Here is a 16,376-nt window from a genome sequence, read left to right as displayed (position 1 = left end):
ACACACACACACACACACACACACACACACACACACACACACACACACACACACTCTCTCTCTCTCTTGTTTTTTTTTTATGTTGAACGGAATGGCTACTGTTCTCTGCTTTTCAACAAATCATTTGCACACACATTCTCATTTTTCTATCTGAAGCTATTGCCTGCAACATTGAAAGCTCCGGTCTCTGTGTTTAGCGCGAATGCTCACGTGATTGCAGCCGGCTCGGGATAAAATTTGTGCAGGACAGTCGTGCCGTGTACCAGCTGCTTTGACGCGATTATCAGTTTAACTGACTCGTAATGTGTGCAATATCTCACGACCTCCCGAGTGTCCGAACTCGCACCATGTACGCCCGCCTTTACTTTTGTTCTTCACCGGCCGCTGTTTGCGCCACTTTACCCCTATTTACTCGAACAGCGCCCCCCGCAAACAGAATGGTAGATATTGGGTAGTGACAGTGACACAGACAACGGGTAAATTAATCATTTTGTGTTGTAATAAAATATCGATATTGGGCGTTAGTGTATCGATTATTTATTGCGACAGAGAGCACAACAATATATTGCAATATCGATTTTTTTTCCCACCCCTAATGTATATGCACAAAAAGTAGCCTATAAATTGCATCAAACAACTATTACTTTATTAACTCAACTATTCAACTATAACTAAACATACTTTTAGTTGCTATTTACACTTAGTGTAAATAGCATCTATCGCTATATTTTCATAGTACAAATAGCAGCTACCTAAACAATTGTGTAAATAAATATTTGTATTTAGTTCATTTTGTGATAATCAAATAAATACTAAACTTATTTATTGGTTGAAGTTGACTAGGAGTTTTATTTAGCCATTTCTTCCGCTCTTCAGCCTCCTCGTTTTGTCAAGCCAGCGCTCAGGTGTCCGTGACAGCTGGCGGTTCAAAGGTTAAAAGAAGCTCTCCGAGCCTCTGCGTGAGATTCCTTTACCCCAGGGAGCTCATTGCTCCCAGCCCTCTCATTCAGCGTCACCGGGAAAGGTTCCTAACCTTGCCTCGCTGCTTTAATTTTCAAAACGCTGCTTGAAGATTTGAATTTCTGCACATCAATCTCCGGCTGCGCCGCTGGCGTGATTAATGGCCGCCATCGATCATGACGCCGCGCCGCTCGGAGGCCGCGTGCCGTCACACAGCTTTGCTTTAGAATAATGGGTGTGTTCCTTCCTACACCTTCATGTCAGGAAGTGGGTGCACACACTCACGCGCACACGTTCACGTAGGCTATACACACCCATCATAGCGGCCCCTCTGCATCACATCAGTTGTGACTGCGCATCTTTCTGAGCTTTCTGTCTGTCTGTCTATCTATCTATCTATCTATCTATCTATCTATCTATCTATCTATCTATCTATCTATCTATCTATCTATCTATCTAGCCTATCTATCTATCTATCTATCTGTCTGTCTGTCTGTCTGTAGTATCTGTCAATATATAGTGTATCTATCTATCTATAGTCTACAAATTGCTGTACATGTTAGGTTTAAAACTATTTATTAAAAATGAATATTGTATGTTCAAAATAGATATAAGTTTTAGCATTGTTATAAAATATATTTTTTATTATATAATTAAATACATTTTAAGTCTTCTGTGTGAACATGCATAATAATGTGAAAGTTTGCAGTGATGTCAGACTTGTCATCTGTCACGGAAAATCCTATCAAGCTCTAAATAAAAGAAAAATAATAATGAAATTAGTTATTTTCACTTGTTTAATTTTAATTCAACAAGATTATTTAAAACAACAAAACATTGCTTTTTTTTACATTTAATATCAATAATTAAATCAATAAGTGTATCCCTTAAGACTAAGCTTTGATTACCAAATTGACATATTTAAATGTTTTTTTTTTCCTGTTAAAAATATTATTCATGGCTTAAAATAGCTTGAATGCAACTCTACACCCCAGCTTCATTTAGTGTATGCGGAACCATGAATATGCTAATTAGCCCTGTCTCCACTCATTCCACTTCACAGATTCACTTGGCCAACTTACTGAGGTAAACCCTGCACAGTGGTATCGCTCTTTACAACCGCGGAAACATAACGGTAATTAATATGATGATTAGCCTTTTGCTTGATAAAACAGCTAATAATGTGTTGCTATAATGTTACACAAACCATGCGCCATCTCAGTCTAACAGAGCCTTAACAATCATTAGAAACGCATTGAGCAACTCAGAACGTCAGTGGAGAAAGGCATGTAGTTCATCAACATCGTAATATACATCATAAACCCACTATATTGCTAAATTTCACATCAACTGAAAAATATACTGGGAAAACCGGTCTTCTCTTGAGATCCCACTGCTTCAGTTAATGATATGCTAAAGCCGGCGTCATGATGACATGATTGGTTACAAGGTGGTTTGTGACGTCATAAACCCCAGCGATTTCAAACCGCGTTTTTGAGACTGTCTTTAGATCACTGCAGTTTTAAAGAGAAAATACTCAGCAAGGGTGTTGACTTATGAATTTGCACATGGTTTGTCTTAAAGCACATTAAAAATACCACATAGACATAAACAAAATAAAAAACTTGATTTTCACCACAGGGGGGACTTGAATATTTACACATAATATTTATTTATGCTGGGAATGTACTTTTTTATATATATTTTCAGCGTAAACATTATGTGTAAATATGAAATATATAAAAATGCATATTCATATTTATGCATATGTATTTGTGCTAGACATTTTATGAGAAATGTTTGATATAAATAGGTAATTATATGGCTCACTACTTCTTCCTGGTAGCATGCTAATGTTATCTGCACTCTATGGTGCTAACCATGGTTTCATGCTAGCTATTCATCAACGTCAAGGGAAATATTCGTCTGTCTTCACAGTGCCTTTGTGGGCCTCATTATGACCAGACAGGAGCACAAAAACAGCCAATCCCCGCGGACCACGCAACAGACAGGGAAAGATCTGGGCTCTTTTCAACTAAGACATCATGTGGAATTTAAAAAATGAAATCACCCTTGTTAGCATATGCGCCAATTTTCCCGATGACACTAAAACGAGGTGCTTTCTGAGTTTGCTTTCCATCTTTGGTCGCATGGTATTTGCTGGCATTGTTTCGTAAATGTCGCTTCCCTTTTACAACGCCCGCAGGGATTGAAGTTGATATGTGGGAGTATTATATTGTTGCCTGTTGCTGACATTTCGAATGGATATTGCTGCCTTATTCCCCAAACAGCGAGCAGACTGTCTAACGCTTGTCTCGGCTTCCGCCCTGCAGAAAGCATGCGGCTCCGGCCTGCAGATCTGGGGGAGAATAAAAAATAGAGCACGGCCACGTTAAATTGTCCATGAAGAGTTCAATTCTTGAATGAAATTGAAATAAGCTGAGCCCCCAAGATTCAATCCATGTGAATGCCTGAAAAGACCCCTTTTGTGAAGCATTATAATGCCTAAGCTGTTTCCGAACTCAATTTGGAAGTTAATATGTGTCTGCCATGTCTGAAAATGGGAGGGCGAATGAAAGCAGATAGTGTGAACGCTTTCTAAAAATCGGTTTCTTTACGCGCTAGGCGCTAAAGAGATGGTTAGTCAGGGTGTAGGTTTTCTGTATGTATGTGTGTGGGGGGCATTTACTCATCACCAGACTCTGACAGACTTTTTTTATATATTTCCAGCATTGATTCGAGAGGACAATCTGTGGAATTCTGGGTAATGGAACGGCACCGAGAGGATTGATAATTTAAAATGCAGTCAAATAGCAAAAATATTCCATAAACAGTTGTCAGTTCACTGCACTTCGTGCTACTTTTGAAAATATCCACTTACAATAACCTACTGGTCAAACATTTGCCTTTTTATGCTGCCCTTATGTAAGGGAGGCCAGCTAGTAAGAGGAAAGTAAACCTCACTCCACCAATCTCAAGAGGCTCACTAACATCCTAGTTAGCGTGTCCGCCTCCCATGAGTCCTGTTCGGATTGGGGTGAGTAGGTAGCCTGGCTCCGCCCTCCTACGTACTTCCGTTCAATTTTAATTTTCCTTCAGTACTACGTCTGGGATTGTTCTGGGATTGGTATATTCTTGGGTTGTCTCCTGTCAATTTTTTACTGGTCCAATCAGCGAACAGAGGGAGTGGCTGAGAACGATGACGTTGAGGTTGTGTGCTAGTTTGAGTCGTCATACGTCACGACCAAACATTAACGATTGGTTATGGCAGATCCAATAGTTTTAAACTTCAACAGAGTACCCGCCTTCAAGTTAACTTGTCAATGGAGAGAGGCCAGACTCTCTGTACAAATGAAATGTACGAGCGTCTGGTAGAACCAGGCTAGTGAGTAGGACCGGAGGGGTTAGATAATTGCCCTGTTTACACCTGGTATTAAGATGTTTTATTGGTTGATCGGATCACAAGAGGATGACACTAAATACTGGTGTAAACTAAACGGGCTCTAAAATATCCAAAAGACCGCCTACTTTCCACCTGCTAGCCATACAGGATTGAAGCTTTGAAGATGAAAAACGTACCAAGCACAATGTTCTCTGACCATTCCTGATTCGTGTTCTTGCGGCTGTCAGAGCAGAAACGAAAGCTGATGCTCTCCATATGTTTTTCCTTCGTCTCTGGGTGCGTTCATATGTAAATTACGTGAGCTTTTTTTGTCCACTACATCGAAAGATCTGAAAAAAATAACATGCGTTTACCTGGCAATAGACCCTCTCCTCGAAGAAATCAGGACAGCAGTGGTTGAAAGTGGACAAAACACCCGGAGTAAACGGGTATGTGTCTCCCACTTCATCTTGTGATCCAATCAACCAAAACGAGTCGAAATGTTTGCTTTAAAATTAACTTCAAAGGCTACTCAGGATGTTTCATCGGGTCAAAATGTGACCTCTCACATTGGGTCTGTCTTTGCCGAATTATTTGTGTTGTTACGATAGCTCGGGAAAGTTAAAAAAATGGAATTGTAATAAATGGGACGGATGCAGAATGGAACCAAACTGTCCTCATATTAAGTGCACAGCCGTGGGGTTTTAAATTGCTTCTGTCGTATCCACTTCTGCAGTTTGATTGCTCTTAATTGCTTTTCTTTTTACTTTCTTTTCTTCAAGAGACTGCTTCCTTGTAAGGACCCATTTTGTTCCTGTTGATCACAGAGGTGCTTTTCCCAAAAGCGTTGTTACCTAACTGGGGTGCGTTTCCCAAACTCAAACTGAAAATCTTCTTGGCATGTTCTTGAAAAGACGTAAAGTAGCGATGTCTTGATTCTTTTGAATAAAATGTTTTCAAAAGAACCATTTGATCAAGTTCATAACGGTGTTATTTTAGTATTATTTATAAACTAATATAGTATTTAATAATATTTTGTATGAGATTTTATTACTTTATTTTCAGATTTCACTTTAATTTAAAAGTTTGTCATTTTGTTATATACTTTTGTCATTTCTTTTATTTATTTTTTAGCTTTTGTTTATTTTTGCTTGTTTTATTTTTAGTACCTTTTAGGTTAAGTTTTTCTTCTAAAGTATTAATATTTATTTTATTTCAGCATTATTTCAGTTACTGAAAATAATTGTTAATAGTTGTAGTTAATTAACAATAAAAACATTGGTTCATTAAACTGGTTAAATTATTCATTCACAAGTTTGACTGAATCGATTCAGTTCAACTCAGTAACCCAATTCAGTTCAAATAAGTGACTCGATAATCTGTTTGCAGTGTTTAACATGTCTCTGGTGTGGATGTACAATAACAATATCTCCTCTAAATTGGTCTGTTTGTCACACAAAGTGTTTTCTACTGTGTATTCAGTGTATCACTTTTAGGAAGAACTTATGTAATTTCCTTCCCTGTTTTCAATTCCAAGCGACTAAAAAGCCACTAGTTCTGGTATAAAAAGGCATAAAGCGTTTTGTACCAGCAGTGCTTTGGATGCACGCTTGCTTCAGCTTCAGGGATACGTGAAATGAGAGGGGGATCATGACTCAAAGGCTCAGCCCAGTGCATGATTATGGGTCACAGAGGGACACAAGCCGCCCCTGAGGGTCCAGGGTGGGTCATGTGGCCTGAAGATAAGAGAGTGACCTTGATATGGTTCCTCAGCTCAATCTGCAGCATTTTTATGTTTGTGTTTATGTGTGGTGAGTGAAAGAGAGAAAGGGATAAACCGTGATAAAAATGGAAGACAGCAAAGTCCACTGGCTTTCTGTGATGAGCTTAGCGCTTCACAAGAAAACTAGCAACGAAGCTTGCCTAACAATGTACAGAATCTTCAGTTTTTGAATCAATATAAACATCCTTATCGTCAAATTTATTGATTAGCCAAAATAAAAACGAGTTTGTTTGTATCATATCGTTCAGTCATCATTCACAAAAAAAAGATATACCAGTTAATTTGGTGTGTTCACAAACAAGACGTCTCTTTCAGTCTCAGTCATTTTTGTTTAATCGGATCAAGCAATGATTTGACACTTTAAATGCCATTTGTTTGCATCAAAACACAAGTGAGTGACTTCAGTAAACATGATTCATTCACTTAAAGATTCATTCACACCTGAAACACCAACATCATATTGAAAACTCATATGAACAGTATGTGACGGCTAAGCTAGCTTCTTTTTGTGGTCTGGTGTGCTTTGCTAATGATAAATGAGAATACCCAGCTAACAATGTTGCAACAATGTTTTGCTAATGTTCAAACGTTATTTATTATAACGTTTAAAATGTCTCCTTTTTTAAATGTTTTTCTTGGTAATGTGAACATTAAAGGGGGGGTACAATGGTGTTTCATGTATTCAGAGTTGTTTACAGTGTTAAAGAGATGGATTCTCATGCTAATAATGGCCAAAGTTTGAAAAGTTATTTTGAACGAATAACAGAGAATTTCTGTGCTGAAAATCATACTTCCGGATTGCAACACGTTTCGGCTGTTTTTTTTCTATCGTAGATCTAATGACGTAGACCAGAGTGGAACTCCTTATATGAGCATTGCTCTCGGAAAAGCGCGTTCACGCACACGTCGACCAGAGGAGAGAAAGACCGCGCTCATCGGCGCATAGACATCATATATCTCTATATAATATCTATGCATCGACGCGCTACTACCGGAAATCATCATCAGCAGCGCTAAATAGGAATGGTTGATGTCATGTCTCCAAAAAAGTGTGTTTTGGGATGTGAGGGAAAGTTTACCTTGTTCAGCTTCCCAAAGAACCCAGTGTTACTGGAACAGTGGATGCAGTTTGTATTTCCGGGACAGCAAAGGAGTGTGGCAAGTGCGGTTTTGTGTTCTGGTCATTTCAGTGACGAATGTTTTATTAACAAGACCCAGGTCGTCGCTGGATTTGCAAACCAAATACTATATAGTAATATGGCATACCGCACCACGATCGATAATAAGCAAACCTTCCCGCGCGCTCCCGCTTGACTCTATAGCTCCGCCCACGCCCAGAATCAAGGACCTCGGCTTTTTCCGGTTAGAATCGGAAAGCTGTATTTTTATTTTATAAATATGATGAAACTAAAGACTTTTTGGAGATATTAAGGACGCACTATTACTCTATAGGTACTCAAGATTAACATGAGATTGACTGAAACTAAGTATTTTACCCCCCCTTTAAGAATTGTATCATTCTTCAAACATAATGGGAATGTTACTTTTTAATGTTCTCGGGAACATTCTGAAACAATTAAAAAAATTACACTCCGTAATGTTTTTGTGCTAACCTTTTGAGAACATATAACTTTGAATGAACATTCTACAGACGTTACTGGAAGAATGTTTGTTCATAACTTTAAAAGAAGCTTGCCTGAACGTTAGCAAAAGTTCTGAGAACGTTCCCTGTTAGCTGGGTAGATTCCCTTGCTTATGAAAACAACCTTTACACGCTCAGTGTGACAAAGTCAGCTAAAAGTGTGAGCTCAAAACTACAGCTCAGTTACTTTTGTGTTTTGTTAATGCAGCACACATAGCGCTAGACACCTGGAAGTGTGACCTACTTCTACCCTTTGAACAGAGGAGGTCTTTGCCTCCATTTTTGAATGCATATACCCTTTAGAATGCATTTCTGGGTATGTGCACCCTTCACACTTGACTGTTTTTTTCCCCAAAGACCTGTTGAAAGCCTTCTTTGCCAGGAGCATCTGTTTGGTGGTGACTTCAGAGGCCTCGGCTGCATGAGAGAGATTGGCCTGAGGTACAGCAAATGCTTGTATTCGCTTGGTGTGTCTGTGTGTGTGTGAGCAGGTAAAATCCCACCTTCTTCTTGCTTATCCTCGGATTAAAGCATCTAGGCCCCATGGTGCCGGCTGTCAGAGAGGGCGGCATGTGGAATCAAATCCGTCGGCCTTCAAAATGAAATCCCGGAGCCGGCTGGCCCAAATGTTTCCTGAACACGCATATCCGATGTACGCTTCCATCCCCCTTGACAAGACACCGCAGGCTACCGTGAATATATGTTAGATTTCCCCTACTGTCGCTCACACTGGGCCTGTCGTTTCTTCTGTTAGCCATCTCTCTGAGTCATCAGTCTCTTTTTTCCCCATTTTTATAAACATACTGTACAAGTTTGTTAGGATGGGTAAAACAGAACGAGAGGGAACTAGAAATAAAAGTTTAAAATGAACTCTCTTAAGGCCACTGCACACTGAGTCCGAAATTCGCATCCGAAATTTTCGCACGTTAAAAAATAAATACGACCTAACGTTATGTCAATCACGCTTGCACACTGCCTCCGAAACTTTCGTCCGTCATAAAAAAAATCGGAACGGGTTCGATTTTCTGCGTTTTTCGCATCCGTAACAAGTAGTTTGAATGGTGTTTGAATGGTGCTTTGACAATTCAGAGCCACCGAATCACGAATACGAAAAAACGCATACGAAAATTTCGGACTCAGTGTGCAATAGCCTTTAGGGTTTGTGCAGGTTTGTTTCCCAACATGTATTGATTATATTAAGTTTTTTACATAGTACCTACATAGTAAAGAGCAGCTTGCAGGAGCTTCCAAGATGGCCGCCAAGGGTTGCTTGCCTTACGGGTCTTTGGTTATATGCAAATGCATGAAAATCAGCAGCATCAGTTATTACTGCCATTTTGGGATTATTATACGGCCTCATTAAGGAGATGCAATATGAACATGTGAGTACTCAACATGGTTTCATTGTATTTTCTCAGCGTATTTAGAAACCCTAAGGCGATTCAACTTTCTGCCACCAAGGATGAAATTCCGAGAATGTGATGCATTTTCTGGTATTTATACGGAGATTCGCTTGTTTGAATCAGGGCTTCAGTCTGGCAGGGAGTTTCTTTGGTTTGGTTGCTCTCCGGCTGTCCTCTCTAGCATGCCAGCTAATTAGCATGTGGTGGTATAAATAGCTGCCCCGGCCTGTTGAGAAGCTTCCTGTGCCCACGGAGGTCAGGTTTTAGGATTCTTACAGCTCAATAAACTCTGAAGTTATGAACAAATATTAATGAATGAGAGTTGCACTGTCTGTTCGTGACCGAAAAGATCTGTTATTGTAGGGTAAGTGACCCAAAGAATGTTGAAAATTGTCATTGTTTGAAACGTAATCTTTTTTTTCTGTGTGTTGTATTAACTTATTAGTGTGTTGAGATGAGAGTAATATGTTCTGCCACGGTTAACAAGGGCTTTTTCTTAAGCTTTGATTTAAGAAGCAACAAGACTTACACTTTTATTGAAAAGTTTTAGGTCAGTGATACTTAAAAAATAAGTCTTACTTTTATACATGAGGCAATCTTTTGATCAACAGTGAGAGTAACATTGATAATGTTACACGATTTCTTCTTTTTTTTTTTTTTTTTTTGCTGAAATAAATTGTAGGCTATCACGGTTTCCACAAAAATCTTAATGGTTTCAACATTGATAATGACAAATGTTTCTTGAGCAGCAAATAGACATATTAATGAATTCTGAAGGATCATGTGACACTGAAGACTGGATTAATGGTGCTGAATATTCATACTATCACAGGAATAAAGTTAGTAATACTTATAAGTATATACATTTCAAAATATATTAAAATAGAAAGCACTTATGAATTGTAATCATTTTATGATATCCCTGTTTTTACTGTATCATGCTCAAATAAATGCAGCTTTGGAGACTTCTTTCAAAAACATGAACAAAAAACATTCCTCCCCAAACTTTTGAACAATAGAGCAGACGATATAATTGCGATTTCTCATAATGAAGAAAGAGTTACTGATTAACTAGCACAAACTGGGACTTAGCTATGTGTTTACTGTGCTAATGTTTGTAAGTTTATATTTAGATGTTGTTTGCACTGGAATGTTTACTTCACAATTGACCGCTTACTCAGGTGGGTGGTGTATTAAATCGCTAATCAGCGAGGATGACCGCACATCTGGGCGTTAATTACTGTTGTCTGGTGTTCTTGCTGACTCACAGAGCAAACGCAGACAATGGGATTAAACTTTAAAAACAGCGGCTGTGTTTGACAGCACAGGACATGAAGCTAAACTGAGACAGATAAGGGCTGGAGAATTAGCTGTACGGTAACCCTTAGACGGCTGACAGTATTTAGTTTGGCGTGTGTGTGTGTGTGTGTGTTGGTGCAAAGCTGTATTTGTCATTAGTGATGACAATGGGACAATGAACTTGACAGTTTGTGGCCTGAGTTTCTTTCTTCGTCTGACTTTGTGGAAAAACAAAAAGTATAGATTTTTAACGTTTAATTTTTGATGAGCTCAGTTGCAGCTAACAGTTTTTTGACCCAGTAGCCACAAGCCGAAGGCTTTTTGAAGCAAAAACCGAAGAAATCGAGGAAGTTTACCTTGGAGAAAACAACTGTAAACTGTAGTGTCTTTTAAATCGTCCCAAATCCTCACTCTGGTGCCGTGATTAGCATTTAGAGCTCAAAAAGATTTGAATAATAATATGACAGGCCAATAATTCTACCTTAAGGTTTTGATTTATAGTATAAATATAATAATAGCACATATTGGTTAAAATATACTTCCACGTTTTACGTCATTCAGAGAAGTTATATTAGCGTATATGTGTACACGACAATGACAGAAAGTTCTTCATAGAAGTCAATGTTGTCAAAACTATCACTGTTTACGAATCCGCGAACACGATTAAAAAAGCTGTATTACAGTATGTTTCCTGACGAGTAGTTGGCGATGTCACTTTGTAAAGAAACACTAGACTGAACACGTTTTTTTATGTTTTTGAACACAAATTTGCGTTTTTGTAGTTTACATGGAGATGAAAACGGTATCATTTTCTGAAACTTGCACTTTGAATCCCGTTTTCAAAGATTTACATTTCAGGCCCCCAAAATGCCGCTGTCAAATGAACAGCCAAAACACAAAACGTTTTCAGTTCTTGGTTGAAAACTGTGTTGTGTACACGGCCCCCTAGGCTATTTAAACATATTGATTCCTGACCATTTTGCACAGTTGACTTTGACGTAAAACTTTGAACTCAGAAGTCACTACAGTGATGCTGTTTCTGAAGCTGCTTCCATATTCATTAGTTATTAAATGCATGCATCCAAATATTTTTTTCAGATGTGCGATTTATTCTTAACTTCTTAGAGGATATGACTGTTTTCCTTGATAATGAAATATGCATGAGCTCTCCTGGGTTCACCCAGATGCTCCGTTTTCCCTCTATCTGAATCTTCTTTGTTTTCAATGTCGGTTTTTGTGCCAAATTTAGAGCTTAGTTTTCTCTCTTTTATTCTTCCCTGAGATAATGTAATCTCTTCATCTAAAAGACAAAGTTCACCGGGTCATTTCATTTCAAGATATTTCTAATTTACTACATTTTCATATCTGTAACATAACCAAGAAGTGGAAATAATACTGTTAAAGAATGACAAGAACAGCTTTATTCTTCACTTTGTATTAAAAACCGAAAGGATTCTTTACACTGCCAATTTATCATTTGGCCATGAGTTTAATGTGAACTGTATAGTGTTATTTTTGTATTATTTATATTTAATACAATTTTGAATTAGCTTTTATTTTTTATATTTTCAGGTTTAATTGTATTATTGGTTACATACATACATACATACATACACACAAATATATTATATATATATATATATATATATATATATATACACACACACACACACATACGTACACACACACACACATATATATGTATATGTATATGTGTGTGTGTGTGTATGTATGTGTGTGTGTATATATATATATATATATATGTGTGTGTGTGTACGTATGTGTGTGTGTGTACGTATGTGTGTGTGTATATATATATATATATATATATATATATATATATATATATATATATACTGTGTGTGTGTGTATATAACTTTATTTTATTTCAGCTTTATTTCAATTTAAAAATATTTTGAATAGTTTTAGTTTTAATGAACAATTACAACAATGGAATCGTAAATGTATACGTAGTTATTATTAGTTTATATTAGTTTTTAAATATTCTCTCTATATATTTCTAGTAGTAGTAGTATTCATTGTATTGAATTTTCATATGGAATACGTGTAATTCAATTAATAAAAATATTTAAATAGCAATAATAATATTTTGGCTCTACAAATGGTGTGACCTTGAAGCGGGTCATCTGTTAGGCGACCAATGGCAGTGTGTGTCTGGGAAAAATGTTTAAAACTTCCTTACTTTTGCGTTTCGATTTGGTAGTTCGAGCGGTGCAGAAATCACATTTCACCTTTAAGACCTTTCAGCACTATTTGTGCAAGTAAATGGTTTAAAACTAACAAGTAGCCTGTTTATGTTGGTGTTGATCGTTTTCTGTTCCTGAAGTAGCCGCCCAAGTGGAACATAGTGTCAACCCTATTCCGTTGTGTCTCCACCCGAGTGCCCCGAGTCTCCTGAGCCCTCTAAACAAAACAAACTATGCCCGGGCGTCTTTGCTGGTAGTGAACATGTGTGTCAATTCTCACTGTCCCTTCCCAGCCTTGAGTGAACTTAATTGGCTATATGGTGCTGTGTTATTCTACTATGATTTATCAGGACTCCATGGCACTACACCCTCAAGGTTGAATTCGCTCGCTGAACAAAGTCGGACAAGAAGGGAAGGTTGCTCGCGGAATCCAAACATGGCAAACTAAACAAAAATATAGCCCAGATGCGATTAGCTAGATATAAGAATAAAGCATGAGCTTTGGATCCTCGAGATTCTTGGGGCTTCAGTGGTGAAGACAAGCCGTAATTGACCGTGCACATCGGCCATGTCAAACTTTTAAGATTATAGGATGTACAGTATGAGCTTTTAGCTGTCAAGCACTAAGTGAGATCCCATTGTAACATTCATACTTCAAGTGCTAAAAAAAAAAAAACGTTGTATTACTTTAAATGATGTTTGTGTGTCATCCTCTCAGGGCCGCCGCATGAATCTTTCAGAACAGTCTTGAAGTGAACTCTCTTTTGATCTGCTCTTAACAACGGAACTGAGAGCAGATCTCACACCCAGATGTGTTCGACTCTTGTTTGAAGAGCTTTTAAAGCTGCTATAACTGGTAGCATACGGAGAACAATTCCGACCGGTCTTTAGGACTAAACTGAACTGGTGTTTCAGGACAATCCGTGAGCTCTCCGGGAGCATTAAGCGGATGTGGACATTATTTTGAACAGCATGATTTATTGATCATAGGGAGCTCTTTGGAGACCTGATGCGTATAGGCTAAATTTTTTGTCCGTTTCTGGGTAATTAGCTTCAGGAAACTGTAAGAAATAAGAGCCACACGTTTCAGTGTAAACAAAAGTTGCCTTTTTGCCTATAGATCTAGATGGTTGCCAGAGCATTGCTGCAAGGTTGCTAAAATATTCTGGGGTGCATTCCCTGTTCAACAATGTAACTCGCTGTTTGTTCACCGTACTATGATGCATTGTTGGATAAATACAAGTAACGTTTTTCCTGAGTAGTAACATGGTCGCACCTCCATCGATTGAACCATGTTGCTTCAACAATATAGGGTTGTTGTTAATGATGTCACACCCAGGTGGTGCAGTAAGAACTTCTGCAAATTAAGTGATTTGAGATCACAATGTCATTATTATAGTTAATTTAACAACAAACAACAGAAAGTTGTTCAGACCAATTATATATAACGTAATTAATCATTTATTTGGTGAAAATGGGATGTTTATTATTTATTAAAACTTTGTCAAAATTTGTATTATTTGAACTGTAAAGTTTAGAATTTTACGATATAGACATTGGTGGTGTTTCAAAACGATGTTGCTATCTAAACAACATGTAGTTCTAATATCAAGAGTTTTACATGAAATTATGCTTGGGAAACACATCCCTGAATGGTTGTTACCATGTTGCTAATGTGTTTTGAAGGGTTATTGGCACGTTGCTTTGCTAAATGGCTGTTAGCGTGCTGCTGTGTAGTTGCTACAATGTTCTGAGTGGTTGTCAGGAGGTTGCTATGTGTTTTCTAGGGTGTTTTGAGGCCATGCCTTAGGCCATGTGTCCACCAAAGCGTTTTTAGCTGAAAGAATGCCTTGCTGTGGGCGCTTGAGTTCACTTCACCATTCAGCATTTTTTCATTATCTTCAGTTGAGACACTATAGACCTGGAAATCCAGAGTTCTCGCGAGAGCACAAGTTGAATTTGCTCAGCCGAATAATGATGCTCATTAAATATGCCCTTGTATCTGAGCTGCACCAATCACATCGGGTTATCTGATATAGGCATGCCAGAGGCCAGATGACGACAGTGCTGTGACGTCGAAGTCCTTAGTAAACATTGCAAGATGGCTATGGATGAACACCAGTTGTATGAAACGGATTTGGGCGCTATAATGAAAGATTTAGACTTGCCTTTTTCTCTAAAAGAGGAACAGAAGACCGCTCGAATCGTTCCTTTCCGTCGCTCTGGATACGTCACCCCGTCTATTGTTGTGATTGGTCGTAGTGTTAGCCAATTGCGTGCTGTGAGATTTTCAAATACATGCTTGGTGCCGCCCCTCGAGCTGGCCGATTTTCATTAGTTGACACCAGACCATTAATCTTTCAGATTTAGGTCTGGATTTCCAGGCTAATAGACCCTATGCATCAGAGAAACAAGCGCCCATCTTTAGAATTGTGACTTTGAACTTCCCTTTGCTCTGTATATTTATGGCATCGCTGTTGAGAAGTAATCCGCTGGTGAAGTGGATTTACTCATTGTTGAGTTAATGAAAGTTATTGTAGTGTTTGAAGCGGAAGTCATAAAAAAAAATGTCAGTAGACCGGGAATGTAAAATAAGCGGTACATTCATAAATCCGTAAGATCTTACCTTCATTCTTTGGAAATACAAACCGGAAGACAGAACACAATGAGCTGAAAATGGGCGTAGCTACATAAGGTCTGTATGTGCTGTATGTGTAATAGTATCTGATTTCGCAAAAAGTTTGTTTCTGATTATAAACATAGGTTAGGTTGACACAATATAACACTTGCTCTGGCACTAGTTTTGGATGAAGAGATGTGCTTGTTGTTGTCATTTGTTATCGGTGTACAAGCAGAATGTGATGGTTGGTCGGTGGTGTATTTGTCCCGCCCCTCCTCCACTGTGATTGGATAGCTAGCTAAAAAGTGACAGTGATAAGCTTTGAGTTTTCTTTAACTCTCGGGGACCAGTAAAAAACGCTGTGCGCTCAGTGAGAAATAGACGCTCATCGCGCTGCTGCCGTTTTTAAAACCTGGCACTCCCATTAAAAACAATTCGAAAAAATACGTTAGCCTCTGGAAAAAAACGCTTTGGTGGACACACAGCCTTACTATACAGTTGTTAGAGTGTTACTAGATTAATCAAAAGTCGACTTTATTCAATGTAAGTTTTTTTTTTTTTTTTTACTTTTCAGCGTTCACTAACCAAAGTCTAATTGTTTAGGAAAAAATTGGCACAGCTTTCCTCAATGAACTGTACCATTTGCGGTATCATTTCTGTCTATAGTACATAGTATTTTACAATATGCTTGCATTTAAAAAAAAAGGCCTCTGGGATTTGCACACTGGGATGTTGTAAAACAATGTTTGAGTTCTTCGCTCTGTGTTTGTTTACTGTAGAAGAACAAATCATCTATGTACTTAAGTGGGCTATGCTTCTCTGTGAAGTCTTGTTTATGCCACAACTTTTTTTTCCCTCCATTGGTACAACTTAAACTTTGACTCCTGGGGCTCGTTTTATGTCTGAATCATCAATCTTCCGTCTATATCTCTCAGCATCGCACGCTGATGTTTTTCAGCCTCTCACGGCCTGCGGCGCATCCACTCTGAGCGTCTGTCCTGTGATATTGTCCTCCCAATCTGTCACTTCACTTCAGATGAATCGGCCACTGCTCGGCTTGCAGAGCTTGTGCCGCCGCAT

General features: G+C 38.4%; 1 protein-coding gene across 1 annotated transcript in view; it reads left to right on the top strand.

The window, feature by feature from the left end:
• Positions 1-9,141: 9,141 nt before the first annotated feature.
• Positions 9,142-16,376, top strand: part of lrrc4ca (leucine rich repeat containing 4C-a) — a 175,980-nt gene continuing 168,745 nt past the window's right edge. Inside the window, exon 1 of the mRNA XM_079604446.1 lies at positions 9,142-9,425. The gene's annotated coding sequence lies outside the window, so the exon portion shown is untranslated. The remainder of the gene's footprint in view (positions 9,426-16,376) is intronic.

The sequence above is a fragment of the Phoxinus phoxinus genome, assembly GCF_949152265.1.
Source record: "Phoxinus phoxinus genome assembly, chromosome: 25".
NCBI lineage: Eukaryota > Metazoa > Chordata > Actinopteri > Cypriniformes > Leuciscidae > Phoxinus > Phoxinus phoxinus.
Note: the sequence above shows the minus strand (reverse complement) of the source record. Positions and strands in the feature narration are given on the sequence as shown.